This window comes from Bubalus kerabau, chromosome 1 (genome assembly GCF_029407905.1).
Source record: "Bubalus kerabau isolate K-KA32 ecotype Philippines breed swamp buffalo chromosome 1, PCC_UOA_SB_1v2, whole genome shotgun sequence".
Classification (NCBI taxonomy): Eukaryota; Metazoa; Chordata; class Mammalia; order Artiodactyla; family Bovidae; genus Bubalus; species Bubalus kerabau.
In genome coordinates this window covers 258,352,502-258,368,117 of record NC_073624.1, presented here as the reverse complement: position 1 = coordinate 258,368,117, position 15,616 = coordinate 258,352,502, and the positions used below count along the sequence as shown (strand labels likewise).

Here is a 15,616-nt window from a genome sequence, read left to right as displayed (position 1 = left end):
TGGCTCCTCTTGTCCAATTCTTCCTTCAAAGCATAACATGAACCTAATCACACCTTGCCACTTCCACGGCTACCACTGGATTCCAAGTCATCTTCACCTCCCTTTTAAACTACTGCAATAACCTCATAACTTAACTTATAGAATCCACTCTTTCCCCTATACAGTAGCCAGAGGAAACTTATAAAACCTCCATCATATTACATTTTATTACTAACCATCTAAACTATTCTCAGAGAAATCCAACATACTCAGAACCAAATGAAAACTCCCAATTCTCACCTTCATCATTCAGTTCTTGCTATTTTTCCAGTCTCTTTTCCTGTTATGTTCCTTTGTGCCCATGACAATTTATCTACAGTGTCTTTCTTACAATTCCTTGAATATATCAGTGCTTACTCCTACCATAGTACCTTAATGCTTGCTGTTCTCTTTATCTGGAACAAGTCTTTGATCTTCTAATAAGTTGTTCCATCATTTTATTCATGTCTGTATTCAAAGATAATGAACTTAGAAAGGCTTTTCCTGACCAACTAGTCTTTGATATCTCCCCTTTCATTTGCAATTCCTTTAAACTACTTGATTTTTCCTTACTTAACAATTACTAGAAACTACATTAAATAATTTGTTAATTTGGGTTTTTTCCCTTGTCTCTGTCACTAGTATATTACACCTATTAAGGCAAAAGAGCAGTGCCTAAAACAACTTTTAGCACTTGTAGGCATTCAATAATTATTATGTTAAATTAGTGAGTAGGTGAATGAATTAAATTTTTTAAAATGCCTTTTACCTGGACAATTCAGATTTAAGATTTTATTCCCCCATTACAGTTAAGCTGTATCTTCATTTTATTTTTCATTTTATTTGGCAAATGTAGACATAATTTTAAAGTATTTTGTGTATAACTTGAATGATTTCTGATTAAAAACTTAAAGGCCATGAATAAATGGAAGATCAAAAGTAGCTATTATGTAAGTTGAAACATCTAAGTAAATGTTTTCATCTGTTGGATCATAGAAAAAACAGAAGAATCCCAGAAAAACATCTACCTCTGCTTTATTGACTATGCAAAAGCTTTTGACTGTGTGGATCCCAATAACCTGTGGAAAATTCTTCAAGAGATGGGAACACTAGACCACCTGGCCTGCCTCCTGAGAAATCTGTATGCAGGTCAAGAAGCAACAGTTAGAAACAGACGTGGAACAATCGACTGGTTTCAAATTGGAAAAGGAGCACGTCAAGGTGTATATTGTCACCCTGCTTATTTAACTTATATGCAGAGTACATCATGCAAAATGCCAGGCTGGATAAAGCACAAGCTGGTATCAAGACTGCCAGGAGAAATAACAATAACCTCAGATACGCAGATGACACCACCCTTATGGCAGAAAGTGAAGAGGAACTAAAGAGCTTGATGAAAGTGAATGAGGAGAGTGAAAAAGCTGGCTTAAAACTCAACATTCAAAAAACAAAGATCATGGCATCTGGTCCCATCACTTCATGGCAAATGGATGGGCAAACAATGGAAACAGTGACAGATTTTATTTTCTTGGGCTCAAAAACTACAGTGGACAGTGACTGCAGCCATGAAATTAAAAGATGCTTGCTCCTTGGAAGAAAAACAATGACAAACCTAGACAGCATATTAAAAAGCAGAGATATTACTTTTCTGACAAAGGTCCATCTAGTCAAAGCTATGGCTTTTCCAGTACTCATGTACGGATGTGAGAGTTGTACCTTAAATAAAGCTGAGTGCCGAAAAACTGATGCTTTTGAACTGTGGTGTTGGAGAAGACCCTTGAGAGTCCCTTGGACTGCAAGGAGATCCAACCAGTCCATCCTAAAGGAAATCAGTCCTGAACATTCATTGAAAGGACTGATGCTGAAGCTGAAACTCCAATACTTTGGCCATCTGATATGAAGAACTGACTCACTAGAAAAAACCCTGATGCTGGGAAAGACTGAAGGCAGGAGGAAAAGGGGACAACAGAGGATGAGATGGTTAGATGGCATCATCAACTCAATGGACATGAGTTTGAGCAAGCTCCGCAAGTTGTTGATGGACAAGGAAGCCCGGTATGCTGCAGTCCATGGGGTTGCAAAAAGTTGGACATGACTGAGCAACTGAACCAACTGAACTGAACTGACTGAAGTAAATATTTCCATTTTAACACAGTCCTTGCAAAGCAAAGACTCACCCCAAAAATGACTATTCATTTTTACAGAATAACATATAGAATTGCTGCTAAGGGTTAAACATAATTGAATTCAGCAAGAGAGAACAAACTTGAATCGTCTGATGTCACACAGTCAACAAGCTTTTAAGAATATCTATTGTACTCTAAGAATCTGTTCTGGGCATTTGTGTTTTGTGTGGAATATAGAAACAATGACATAAAGTTCCTTATAAGAAAAGTTTATAATTCAGTAGCTTCTACAAAACACTGTACAGGAACAATTCTTAGAAAAATGTCCAAGCCACATACAAATAAGAACACACTTGAACTAGTAAAGTATGCTAGACTAGGAGAGGGATAAAACCAACACATTCTTTTTAAAAGGGGCCAATTTAATCATAAAGGTGGATATTTTTTCAATGAATGTATTCAATGAATACTGCAGAGAAGTAAGTGAATGAAGCATGGACAATGTCATTTTTCCAGAATAAAGAATGGTAAAGTTGTGTGGAAACAATCTGATCATCTCACTTAAGAAGAATTCAGAAACTGTGCTGATTAGATGAGTAATAGGAATCTTGGCAAGGCCTTGATATAGGAAAAATGAGTTCAGATTTAAACCCATTTGCACTCAACTTTCAAGATCAACAAGATCCCAAAGTCAGATGCATTAAATCATGTCTGAATATCTGTGGAGATTCTCTATGATTATAAGGATTCCCAGTGGGTAGAGATTTAGTTTCCACAACAGTAAACTAAATAACTTAGACCCTCCCATTGATAAGGACAGCTACATTAAAAAAAAAAAATCTTTAACTTGAAAATAAAATTATGCTTGAAGGCCTAGAAATCTAACCCAATAGTAGAAAATTCCAGCACCAGGCTCCTAGAGAGGACAGAAGCAGGAAATGCACCAAGCATTCGGGGTTGGTTCATCCCTGAATATATATAGCTGCTGCTCCTGGACAGGGCCCCTGAAAGATGGAGGGACACTCTTCCTCTCCCATATACACTAAGATGTATTAAGTACACTAATCCTAAACTCATTGATCTACATAAATGTAGACACCTATGTAACAACTACTCGGGTTAAGACACAGTATTTCCTCACCCCATAAATTTTCTTCCTCAAGTTACTGCTACTGTATCTTCTATCATAATCACTTTGTTTTGGTTGTTCTTGAACTTCATACAAATGAAATCTTTAAAGGTAATCATGTCAAAATGCGGAGAAGGCAATGGCACCCCACTCCAGTACTCTTGCCTGGAAAATCCCATGGACAGAGGAGCCTGGTAGGCTGCAGTCCATGGGGTCGCTAAGAGTCGGACACGACTGAGCGACTTCACTTTCACTTTTCTCTTTCATGCATCGGAGAAGGAAATGGCAACCCACTCCAGTGTTCTTGTCTGGAGAATCCCAGGGACGGCAGAGCCTGGTGGGCTGCTGTCTATGGGGTCACACAGAGTCGGATACAACTGAAATGACTTGGCATTAGCATAGCATGTCAAAATGAGGTCATTAGGATGGTCCCTAACCTAATCTGAGTACTGTCCTCATCCAAGTGTTTCTTCACTTTGTTATGGCAGCCCCAGGAAACTAACACAATATATAAGAAAGATTTGAAGGCACTGGAAATTATCCAAAGCAGGGGAAAACTTAGGGATTGTATCTGTAAAAGAAGAGAGGCCCATTAAACAAGTTCCACAGTTATCTGAGTCTTTGCCTGAAAGCACTTTTCAGTTTGATGCCACAGTACAGGTAACAGAGATCAAGCAGGAAACAGGATTTTTAGTAAATTAACGAAACACACAAGAGCTGGAATTTAGGGCTGAAAGAGTGAGTACAAATTGAGGGAAAATCTGGAGAAGAAGGAACTGAACAGAAGGGAGCCCTCTGCAAATGTACACAAATAGCCATCAAGCACTAGCTGACTCTAAGAAAGCACACGCGCTCCAGAATTAAGCAACAACTTGGAAACTAAAGAATTGAACAAAGATTTCAATAGCTGCTTGATGCTTACAAGATAAGTTTTGAAATACAAGTCTTACCAATTTAAAGGGGCTTGTAAACAACTTAGATTTTCACTAAAACAGCACAAGAGCCACTCCGTAATACTAGCATACTACATTAAGTCTGTCCTTACAAAGTCTAAAATTAATCTTCTATGGATCACTAATCGACTGCTACTCTAGCTGCCCCTCTTCCTCCACCTCAAATCCCCACATTTATTTATAGGAAAATAACTTCTAGAATTTCTAAAATTGGTCATTCACAATGTCTAGAATCCAATCAAAATTTGTGAGACATGCTAAAAACATAGCTAACTAATTGGAAATCATTGAAACAAAGAGAATATTAGACCTAGAGATGCTTCACAAACTTAAATCAGTGAAAAAGTCTTAAACACACCTTTCATTAATTTGTTAAAGGAAATATAGAGAAATAGCTACCATGGAAGAAAATATGAAAAATTTCAGTAGCAATCTGAGATCTATTTTTTAAAAATTCAATGGCCTTTCTAGAAATGAAAAATATACTTAAATGAATAACTCATTTAATGCTTATCACCACAGGTTCAACACAGCAGAAGACAGAAACTGAGAACTGAAAATCAGGTCAATAGAAAATCCAAACTGAAACACACAGATTAAAAAAAAAAAGAACAACAACAAAAAAGAACAATGGGGCATATGCAACATGATCAAATGTTCTATCATGCATATAATCAAAATCACAAGAGTAAAGAGAATATAAAGCACAAGAAATATATGAAGATATAATAAGCAGGAAGGAATTTCTCAAAGCTGATTAATTTAGGAAGCCTGAGGAACCTCAAACAGGGGTTATTAGGGAAAAGAGTTCTCTTGCTGTTTCAGTCATCTAAAAGAAATATGTTATGTGCACTAAGCACTGAGGATATGTCACTGTTGGGCAGTGTCTCTCATGCTCAAAGAGCTTGCAGTCTAACAAGTAAGACAAACACTAAATACTCCCATATTTGGTCACTGATTAACAGTGTGAAGTGAAGAAGAACGAGGAAACATAACTTTAATTCGAAATGAAAGACTGAAGACTATGATAGCAGTCTGGAAGGAGTTATACAAATAGAAAGAGATGGATATGCACTAAGATGTAAGTGAAAACAATCTGTTCAGATGAATGGAAACTGACAGGTAAACAAAGGTTAAAGAGTCCTGGTAGAGCTATACAACCATCTCTTTCTTCTTTCTACCACTAACATATTTTATTTCATAGCAGACATTTTTCTCAAAAATTTTGGGCAACTGACTCTCAAATCCATAATCCTTTTGCCTAAATCAACCACTTTCAGCCTTGAAGGAATGTAAAATGCTTTAACACATCCTTGAATGATGAATGTAATAGAATTAAGGTCAATATTTTTTTATATCTTTAAGTGCATAATAAAATCTTACTAAAACAACATAATTTTGTTGGATAATAACCATAAATATTGTATCTACCACACTAAATGACAAACTGACTACTTGTCTACTGAGCTACCCAGACTCACATTCTTTGATCTAGGAGAGAAAAGCAGGAAAAGGAGGGGAGAATGAGTCACCTTTCATGCCAAGAATGAATTATATTTCTCTCCCCCTAACTAACAAAAGCACTAAGTTTGAGTTATTTTTTTCAATTACCATCTCCCAGAAATATTTCTATCACCTTTTCAAATAAACTTTTCCCATCTCTTCCAGCAATAGAAAATCTGCATTGAAATCTCAGAAAATATAAGAATAGCTTAAGAAAACAAAATCACTAATAATTCCACAACCAAAGACAATTGCTATCAGCCTTTGTGTATTTTCTACTATCCTTTAACAAATTATTAATTACACTAATTCATTAGACAGTGATTGGCCTACTTCTTTTTCTTTACATGAATTTTACATTTAAAAGAGCATTTTTCAATACTATAAATCTCACTTTAAGGAATTATATTGTATTATATAGACACGCCATAATTTATTTACCAAATTTCTAGACTTCTCCCAAATTTTTCACTACTGCATTATTTGGAACTAGAGTTCAGTAAAATTATCCACTTGGGATCCACAAATTTAATAGTTTGTGCTATCCTTTCTACTACCCTTGAAAATAATATGAATTGTTTCTGCCTTGAGGTTTGTGATTAAACAATCTATTTTTTAAAAGTTTATTTTCATTCCAAAAGCCTTTATAATTTCTTCCTTTTAATAATACAAAAGTTAACATATAGATACCTATTGCAATATTTTTTTCATATTAACAATATATACCTGCTGGAATATTTCAATTTCAACATATCAATACATAAAAAGTTCCTTCTGTTTTTCTCCACAAATGCAGATTACTGCATTGTATGCTACAATAAGGAGCCTAATCAAATCTCATGCTCATGTGCAGAAATATATTTATAGGAAAGATTTCCATAAGTATGATTGCTCAGTGAAAGTAAAACTGCATTTGTAACTTGTATCCATATCTTCTTTTATTTGTGTTAAAACACACACACACATACCTAGTAATATACACACAAAAAATATTAATGCAAGTGATGATTAACTCATCTGGAGGGAGGGCTTTGGGCCAAGTATCAGGAAAAAGCATAAGATTAAAATTTTGCATATTTTATAATTTGTATTTTTATTGTGATCCTTGTATGTCAGTTATTCAAAAAGCACATTTTAAATGCCTACCTGCCAATATCACCCAATACCCTCAACTCTTCATTCTAGCAGGATAGAGGTTTAAGAACTGTTACAACACTTGAACTGGTACACTGTGTACTAATTCACAAGGTTTTGTGACAAGGAGACATGTAAAAAGGCATCACCAATTCAGAGAGAATGTGGAAATGGCTGGACTGAATTAGAGAAGGGTCTTGAACACAATTTTAAGGTTTAGCCCACCATCAGTCAATTCCATATTCACAAGTTCCCAAGTGCATCTACAAATAAATCACCGCTGAGAGCATTTTTCCAATAGTACTAGTCCCAGTGACAGTGTTCAACAGTATAATGTGAGAACTGGTCTCAAGCATGGGGTATAACCATTCTAAAACAGCTTTTCATTTCACAGTTTAGGACACTCTAGCCAAAGCAGCCACAGTGAAATCAGAGATCTCTCTAGGAAAAATGTCCTCTACACAGTGTTCCCTATTAATATTAGATTTTTTTGGCCTAAAACAAAAGGCGTGAGGGGGTCGGGAGATAATTTTGTATACCCTAGGATGAAGCTTTCCTCTCCATCTCTCTATTACCCTTTGCCTTGCTCAGACATAGTAAAAATTAGAGGAACCATATGATAAAACCATCATTTAACTCTGCAGTATCACAATCTAATGATTTCTAAATCTGCTTCTTTTTTCTTTCCTTTGTTTTTCCTATTTTGAACCATTTGGCCATATAGTAGATGCAGCAGGGGTAGGAGAAAGCTCACATTGGCTTAGAAAACTACCTGGGGGCAAGGGGTAACAATTCTTGTTATGCTGATATATGTAAAAAAATTAAATTTAATTTAAAAATTGCTATTAGCTTTAAAAATTAAATTTGCCCAAATTTATATGTAAATGTACAGGTGTATGTAAACAGATGAGCAACTGCTATCAAAAACAAGGGCCCCCGAATGATGGCTCAGAAAGGCGCCCAGGATTCTGTAAAGGAAGAATTCTCATCAAAACAGCACTTATAGGAGGAGCCTAAAAGTGAAGTAAGTGTCCTGCTGCTAAATAACTTTTACAAATATGGAGCCCCTACACTGAAAAAAGGAGTTCATGCTACTTTAGGAAAAGTAGATGGCACCTCAATAAAGTTTACTTCATGAAGCTGAACAATTCTTTTTCAACAAATGTTCTTTTCCTTTCAGTTCAGTTCAGTTCAGTTCAGTCCCTCAGTCGTGTCCAACTCTTTGCGACCCCATGAACCACAGCACACCAGGTCTCCCTGTCCATCACCAACTCCTGGAGTCCACCCAAATTCATGTCCATCGAGTCAGTGATGCCATCCAGCCATCTCATCCTCTGTCGTACAGCGTGTTGAGGTAATTATCACCAGTTTTGCAACAGAATTGGTCAAATGTAGCCCCACCCTCATCTTTTCTCAAATACTCTTCTGCTGCTCTGTCTGCTCAGTCATGTCCGACTCTTTTGTGACCCCATGGACTGTAGCCAGACAGGTTCCTCTGTCCTTGGCATTTTCCAGGCAATGGAATTTTCCAGTTACCAGGAGTGGGTAACTATTCCCTTCTCCAGGGGATCTTCCAGACCCAAATCTGAATCCACATCTCCTGCATCTCTTGCATTGGCAGGCAGATTCTTTACCATTGAGCCACCAGAGATTTCCATACCTACATATATGAGGTAGGTTTTTTTTGTAATAAATTTTACCAATATAAAGACTGCATAGCACAAAACTTACCAATGATAATAAAATGAACGTGATATAATGAATTCATATATCAGAATGTCATTTACTCTATCAGTAACGTGTGAACAATTTTTTTGCCAAATTGGATAACAGTTTTCTATACTACAAGAAATATTTCTTCTATTTTGGTGCTATTTAAAGTATAACAAACACATACGAGGCATTTAAATTTAATATGCATTGTTAACATTTTGCCCATCACTTTCGTGAGCTTGTACAAACAACAAAATAGTAATTCAATCCCCTATTATTAGCATTTGGTGATTTCTGTGATGTAAATACACCCACCACAGCCGATTTCAAGTTACCAGTGTGACACTGATGAAGAGGGTGTAGGGAAAAAATGTCCAGTAACACATCACTGCATAGCAATTCCATTGTGTGATACAGTAGATAGAAATAATCTCCAGCACATAGATAAAAGTAAACTGCAGTGAATTAGGAAATGATGATTTTGTATTTATTAACTTAAACATTTATTATAATGTAAGCCTGAATATTTTAATTTCTAATAATGGCCTACTGAAAAACTAGTTTGCAAAATTACTGAAAATTTAACAACTGATTCTCATGAGCTAGTAAAAGCTGACTCTAACCCATCTTTGGGTATTCCAATAGGCTATTCCCAACAAAGGTTTATTTTCTAAAATGTTTATCCTGATGTGATACCTTGGACCTCCTAATTTCTATTACCTATGAAAATAATATTATTAATAATGGTGGAAATAGGCCATAAATAAAGCTATGCTTTTATAATAATAATTCTAAACAACAAGGCAACTCCTGAGGTGCCATTTTAGTAAACAAAACATTTGAACTTGGAAGTCCATTTATTTGTAAAATAAAAAAGTGAAGGCAGAAGTTTCTGGTAATTTCAAAGGTGACTTCTGAGCATACTCCAAAGCTTCTGAAGTTGCTGTCACTGCACCTTTATTAAATCTAATTTACACTGGAGGAGTGGATATGGGATAAGAAAAAGGGAAGCTCTACGTCAGAGGATATAGGCAAGTCATCTTCTCAATTTGGAGAAGTATACTTAATGTTTGTTCAATTGTCAACATCGCCTCTAAGACTATCCACATCCACAGGGTCATCTTTTGCTGTTGCTGCTGCTGCTGCTAAGTCACTTCAGTTGTGTCCGACTCTGTGCGACCCCATAGATGGCAGCCAACCAGGCTCCCCCGTCCCTGGGATTCTCCAGGCAAGAACACTGGAGTGGGTTGCCATTTCCTTCTCCAATGCATGAAAGTGAAAAGTGAAAGTGAAGTCGCTCAGTCGTGTCCGACTCTTAGCGACCCCATGGACTGCAGCCTACCAGGCTCCTCCGCCCATGGGATTTTCCAGGCAAGAGTACTGGAGTGGGGTGCCATTGCCTTCTCCTCTTTTGCTGTTATACTCCCTTAAAACAAAAATACTCTCATACTAATCTGTTATATACATACCGACAAAGGATTTTTCATATGTATGCTTATCGACCACCTAGAGTAAATAGAACTATTTTCTGTCCATGGGTAAGAATTTTAGAATTCTTTCCTAATAGATTTTTTAATACTAATGCCCAGCCAAATCAGAAGACAAATCATGTGAAACAGCCTTTAATGCTTATCTAAGTTGAGTCCTTAATCATAAAGCTCAGCATGAGCTTTGAGTTTACAATGAAGGGGGAAGGAAGATTTTAGTTTTTGCAGCATATATATTTCTAGTACTCCTTTCTGATTTTATGGGCAATTCTGTCTTCATGCTTCCTTAATCTTGAAGCTCTTTCAAAGGCAACATACTGTGCCAAATGTACAGTGATTATGTAATGTGGACAAAAAATCCAGTGGGAAACGTGTAGAGCAGATCAAAATCATTCCACTTAAGACCTTTTACAGTCATTTGATCTAATGATGTTCACTAGGGTTTGATGTACTAAAAGGCAGCCACTGTGCGAACATAAGGTTTGCATCAGCATATGACTTTTCAGTGAAACCGGGATCAGTGTGGCATTTTGAAGACTGTTTTACATACAAAATAATAATATCCTTACAAAACAAATCCCATGGCAAACTTTCTGAATCACTGATTTGTATGCTTTTTGCTAGGAAAAATCTCTTTCTCTGGTCAAATAGACATCAAAGTAGTATGTTATACAGATGGAAAGCAAAACAGAGAAATCCACTGATTACCCACATTGGAAGTATGGCTCATGTGAATTTTTGAGGAAGAGTAAAATTTTATATAGCTCACCAATTCAATTTACACGTACAGACACAGATCAAATTATTACACGTGCCTTCCTATTTAAGCTAGAAAATATTCTCATTGTTTTAAATTTTCTATTCTTACTTTTTCCAAAGCTCACCAATATTGTATATTTCAGAATTTTAAAAATACATGCCTGACTTCTACTTTCAGTTCAGACATATGAAGAGTTTGGAAGTCATTACTCACGTCCTTACAATAATAAAAACCTGAATAAACTGAAAAGCAGTGATTTCATGGACCACAGAGAACTGAGGAGGCAGGGCAAACTGCCACCCAGAAATCTGGAGAGACGGGCAAATCCAGAGCCAAGATCCGCTTGCCTGGAGTAGAAGCCGCCGAAGCCATAAACCGGTAGGACCGCGTATATGGTAATTTTGACAAATTGCTGGAGGCTGAGTAGACTAGTGTGAAAACGAGAAACTTGGGGAGGAGCCACAGTGTTGGGGAGACCCCACACATTTTACCTCAAGGAACCCCACCAGATTCTCACAGTGAAGTTCTGAGAAAGATCCCTCAGGGCTCTGGCAAGAACAGGGAAGAATAATCTTGGTGAAACACAATCAAACTCTTCTTCCTAAGAAAGGTCTAAAAATGTAGGGAGAAACACTTTGCCTGAGGCTCATCCCAGCTGAGAGAAGGAACTTCCTCAAACTCCAGCTCTCTCCAGCTTTCCTACTCCACCTAAGGAAGGGAAAAACAAACAAGCTAGGAATCAGAGATTCAAATAGAATCGGAATCCTGAAGCCAGAGAAGGAGATAGGAGACAAGGGGGACAAAGTTATACCCCTGGAGGAACACAGGCCTAAAATACAGATCAGCTAAAAGAATTCTTCTCCTCTTCCATGTCTTATCATATTGTGGACTGAAAAAAAAAATGCACAACTAAAAGTTACGTTTTACTTGGTGGACATTTGAGGACTTTGAGCCCAGGGGACAGCATCTCAGATAACACAGAGAAATTGTTTCAAAGAGGCAAGGAAGGAAGCCAGGATATATAGGAGATCTGCAACAGAAGACCAGGTATTCAGAATATCAATAATTACTGTTAATAAAAGAAAACAGATATGTCAAGTTAAGGAATTGAATGCTTTTCTACTTAGGGAAGATGCAAGAGTCTAGGCTCACTGAAATCATTCCTTTGATATGCACCTCAGCTATCTGAGGCCAACATGATGTGCTTTCTAATCCTGAGTCTCCTGGCGTGCACTGTAGGAGGTGGCTGGAGCAGTTGACTGCTAGATTGTGGGTATCCTGCATGTATCTGGAGTTCCCTCGGGGCTCACTATTGGGGCATCTGTAATGTGGTGGCTTGATGGCTGCAACATCCTTTGTTTACCGATATGGCAGGCAATATTTAATTCACATCAGTAGGGCTTGAGCATAGCACAGAGGATTATACTTGAGCTACAAAATGCTGACTCTCTCTGAGGAGTATTTAGGGAAGCCTAAAGCAGGAGGAGAAGGGGACGACAGAGGATGAGATGGTTGGATGGCATCACCGACTCAATGGACATGAGTTTGGGTAAACTCCGGGAGTTGGTGATGGACAGGGAGGCCTGGCGTGCTGCGATTTGTGGGGTCGCAAAGAGTCGGACACGACTGAGAGACTGAACTGAACTGAACTGAAAGTCAATAGGGTAGATACAAGGAGAACATGAAACTTCTTGTACTTATAGCTATAGCAAATATAAACACAGACCAACTTATAGCCAGATAAGCATAAATCACCACACTACAGACCTGTTAACCTCAGTACCTATTACCCAAAATGTCATGTCTGATTTTCAACAACAACAACCAAAAAAAAAGTTATGCTACAAGACAAGACAACGGAGTTGAAAGAGCCAAAGCAAGCATCAGTACTAGACTCAGATATGACACATGTTAGAATTATTAGTGAATTTTAAATAAGCTGAATAAATATGTTAGGGCTTTGATTTAAAAAGCAGACAACATACAAGAATAAATGAGTACCATAGCAAAGAAAGGGAAATCCTAAGAAATAAAAATCAAAATGACGGGTCTCCCTGGTAGTACAGTGGTAAAGAATCCGCCTATCAGTGTAGGAGATATGGATTTGATCCCTGATCCAGGAGGATCCCACATGCCTCAGAGCAACTAAGCCTGTGTCCCACAGTTATTGAGCCTATGCTCAAGAGCCCGGAAAATGCACCTATCGAGCCCACATTCCCTAGAGCCCTCTTTTCTGCAACAAGAGAAGCCATTGCAACGAGAAACCTGTGCACTTCAACTAGAGAGCAGGCCCCACTCACTGAAACTAGAGAAAAGCCCAAGCAGCAGTGAAGACCAAAACAGCCAAAAATAAATATATAAATAAATCAATAAATAAAATTAAAGAAAATAAAAAAAAGAAGTATCAGATATCAAAAAGTATAAAAGAAATGAAGAATGCCTTTAGTGGGTTTATCCGCAGATTGAGCATGGCAAAGTAAAGAATCAATAAGCTTGAAGATAGGTCAGTACAAACTTCCCAAATTGAAATGAATAATTACAACTAAAACAAACAAAAAAGAACAGACTACTCAGGAATTGTGGGACTTTCAAAAAGTGTAATATATGTACAATTTGAATATAAAAAGAAAAAGAGAAAATGAAGCAAAACAAGCATTTGAAGTAATAATGGCCAAAAAAGCATCTACTTCTGCTTCACTGACTACGCTAAAGCCTTTTGATTGTGTAAATCACAAAAAAACTGTGGAAAATTCTTAAAGAGATGGGAACACCAGACCACCTTACCTGCCTCCTAAGAAACCTGTATGCAGGTCAAGAACCAACAGTTAGAAGTGGAAATGGAACAACAGATCAGTTCAAAATTGGGAAAAGAGTATGTCTAAGCTATATACTGTCACCCTGCTTATTTAACTTGTATGCAGAGTACATCATGCAAAATTCTGGGCTGGATGAATCACAAGCTGGAATCAAGATTGTGGGAAAAATATCAATAACCTCAGATATGCAGATGCCACCACCCTTATGGCAGAAAGTGAAGAAGAACTAAAGAGCCTCTTGATGAAAGTGAAAGAGGAGAGTGAAAAAGTTGGCTTAAAGCTCAACATTTAGAAAACTAAGATCATGGCATCCAGTCCCATTACTTCATGGCAAATAGATGGGGAAACAGTGGAAACAGTGGCTGACTTTATTTTGGGGGGCTCCAAAATCAATGCAGATGGTGATTGCAGCCATGAAATTAAAAGACACTTACTCCTCGGAAGGAAAGTTATGACCAACCTAGACAGCATATTCGGAGAAGGCAATGGCACCCCACTCCAGTACTCTTGCCTGGAAAATCCCATGGACGGAGGAGCCTGGTGGGCTGCAGTCCATGGGGTCGTGAAGAGTCAGACACAACTGAGCGACTTCACTTTTGCTTTCCTTTCATGCATTAGAGAAGGAAATGGCATCCCACTCCAGTGTTCTTGCCTGGAGAATCCCAGGGACAGCAGAGCCTGGTGGGCTGCCATCTATGGGGTCGCACAGAGTCAGATACGACTGAAGTGACTTAGCAGCAGCAGCAGCAGACAGCATATTGCAAAGCAGAGACATTACTTTGTCAACAAAGGTCCATCTAGTTAAGGTTATGGTTTTTCCAGTGGTCATGTATGGATGTGAGAGTTGGACGATAAAGAAAGCTGAAAGTGAAGTCGCTCAGTTGTGCCCGACTCTTTGTGACCCCATGGACTGTAGCCTACCAGGCTCCTCCATCCATGGGATTTTCCAGGCAAGAGTACTGGAGTGGGGTGCCATTGCCTTCTCCAGGGGATCTTCCCAACCCAGGAATCGAACCCAGGTCTCCTGCATTGTAAGCAGATACTTTACCATCTGAACCACCAGGGAAGTTATAAAGAAAGCTGAGCGCTGAAAAATTGATGCTTTTGAACTGTGGTGTTGGAGAAGATGCTTGAGAGTCCCTTGGACTTCAAGGAGATTCAGCCAGTCCATCCTAAAGGAGATCAGTCCTGTGTGTTCATTGGAAGGACTGATGCTGAAACTCCAATACTTTGGCCACCTGATGTGAAGAGCTGACTCATCTGAAAAGACCTTGATGCTGGGAAAGATTGAAGGCAGGAGGAGAAGGGGACGACAGAGGATGAGATGGTTGGATGGCATCATTGACTCAATGGACATGGGTTTGGGTGGACTCCAGGAGTTGGTGATGGACAGGGAGGCCTGGTGTGCTGCGGTTCATGGGGTCACAGAGTTGGACATGACTGAGCAACTGAACTGAACTGAGACGGGAAAACAATGGAAAACAGTGACAATGTTATTTTCTTTGGCTCCAAAATTACTGCAGATGGTGACTACAGCCATGAAATTAAAAGACACTCCTTGGAAGAAAAGCAACAACATATTAGACAGCATATTAAAAAGCAGAGACATTACTTTGATGACAAAGGTCCATCTGGTCAAAGCTATGGTTTTTCCAGTAGTCATGTACAGATTTAGGAGCTGGACAATAAAAAAGTCTGAGTGCCAAAGAATTGATGCTTTTGAGTTGTGGTACTGAAGAAGACTCCTGAGAGTCCCTTGGACAGCAAGGAAATCAAAACAGTCAATCCTAAAGGAAATCAACTCTGAATATTCATTGGAATGCCTGGTGCTAGAGCTCCAATATTTTGGCCACCTGATGTGAAGAGCCGACTCACTGGAAAAGACCCTGATGCTGGGAAAGATTGAAGGCAGGAGGAGAAGACGATGACAGAGACGAGATGGTTGGATGGCATCACCAACGCAGTGGACATGAGTTT

General features: G+C 38.3%; 1 long non-coding RNA gene across 29 annotated transcripts in view; it reads right to left on the bottom strand.

Moving 5' to 3' along the window:
* LOC129639084 (uncharacterized) overlaps window positions 1-15,616 on the bottom strand; it is a 436,428-nt gene that overhangs the window by 87,863 nt on the left and 332,949 nt on the right. For 4 of the 29 annotated variants that reach the window (XR_008708195.1, XR_008708211.1, XR_008708192.1 and 1 more), the window contains one exon: window positions 11,315-11,531. The exons of the other annotated variants lie outside the window; for them this stretch is intronic. This is a non-coding gene — a long non-coding RNA (uncharacterized LOC129639084). The remainder of the gene's footprint in view (window positions 1-11,314; window positions 11,532-15,616) is intronic. 29 annotated transcript variants of the gene reach the window in all.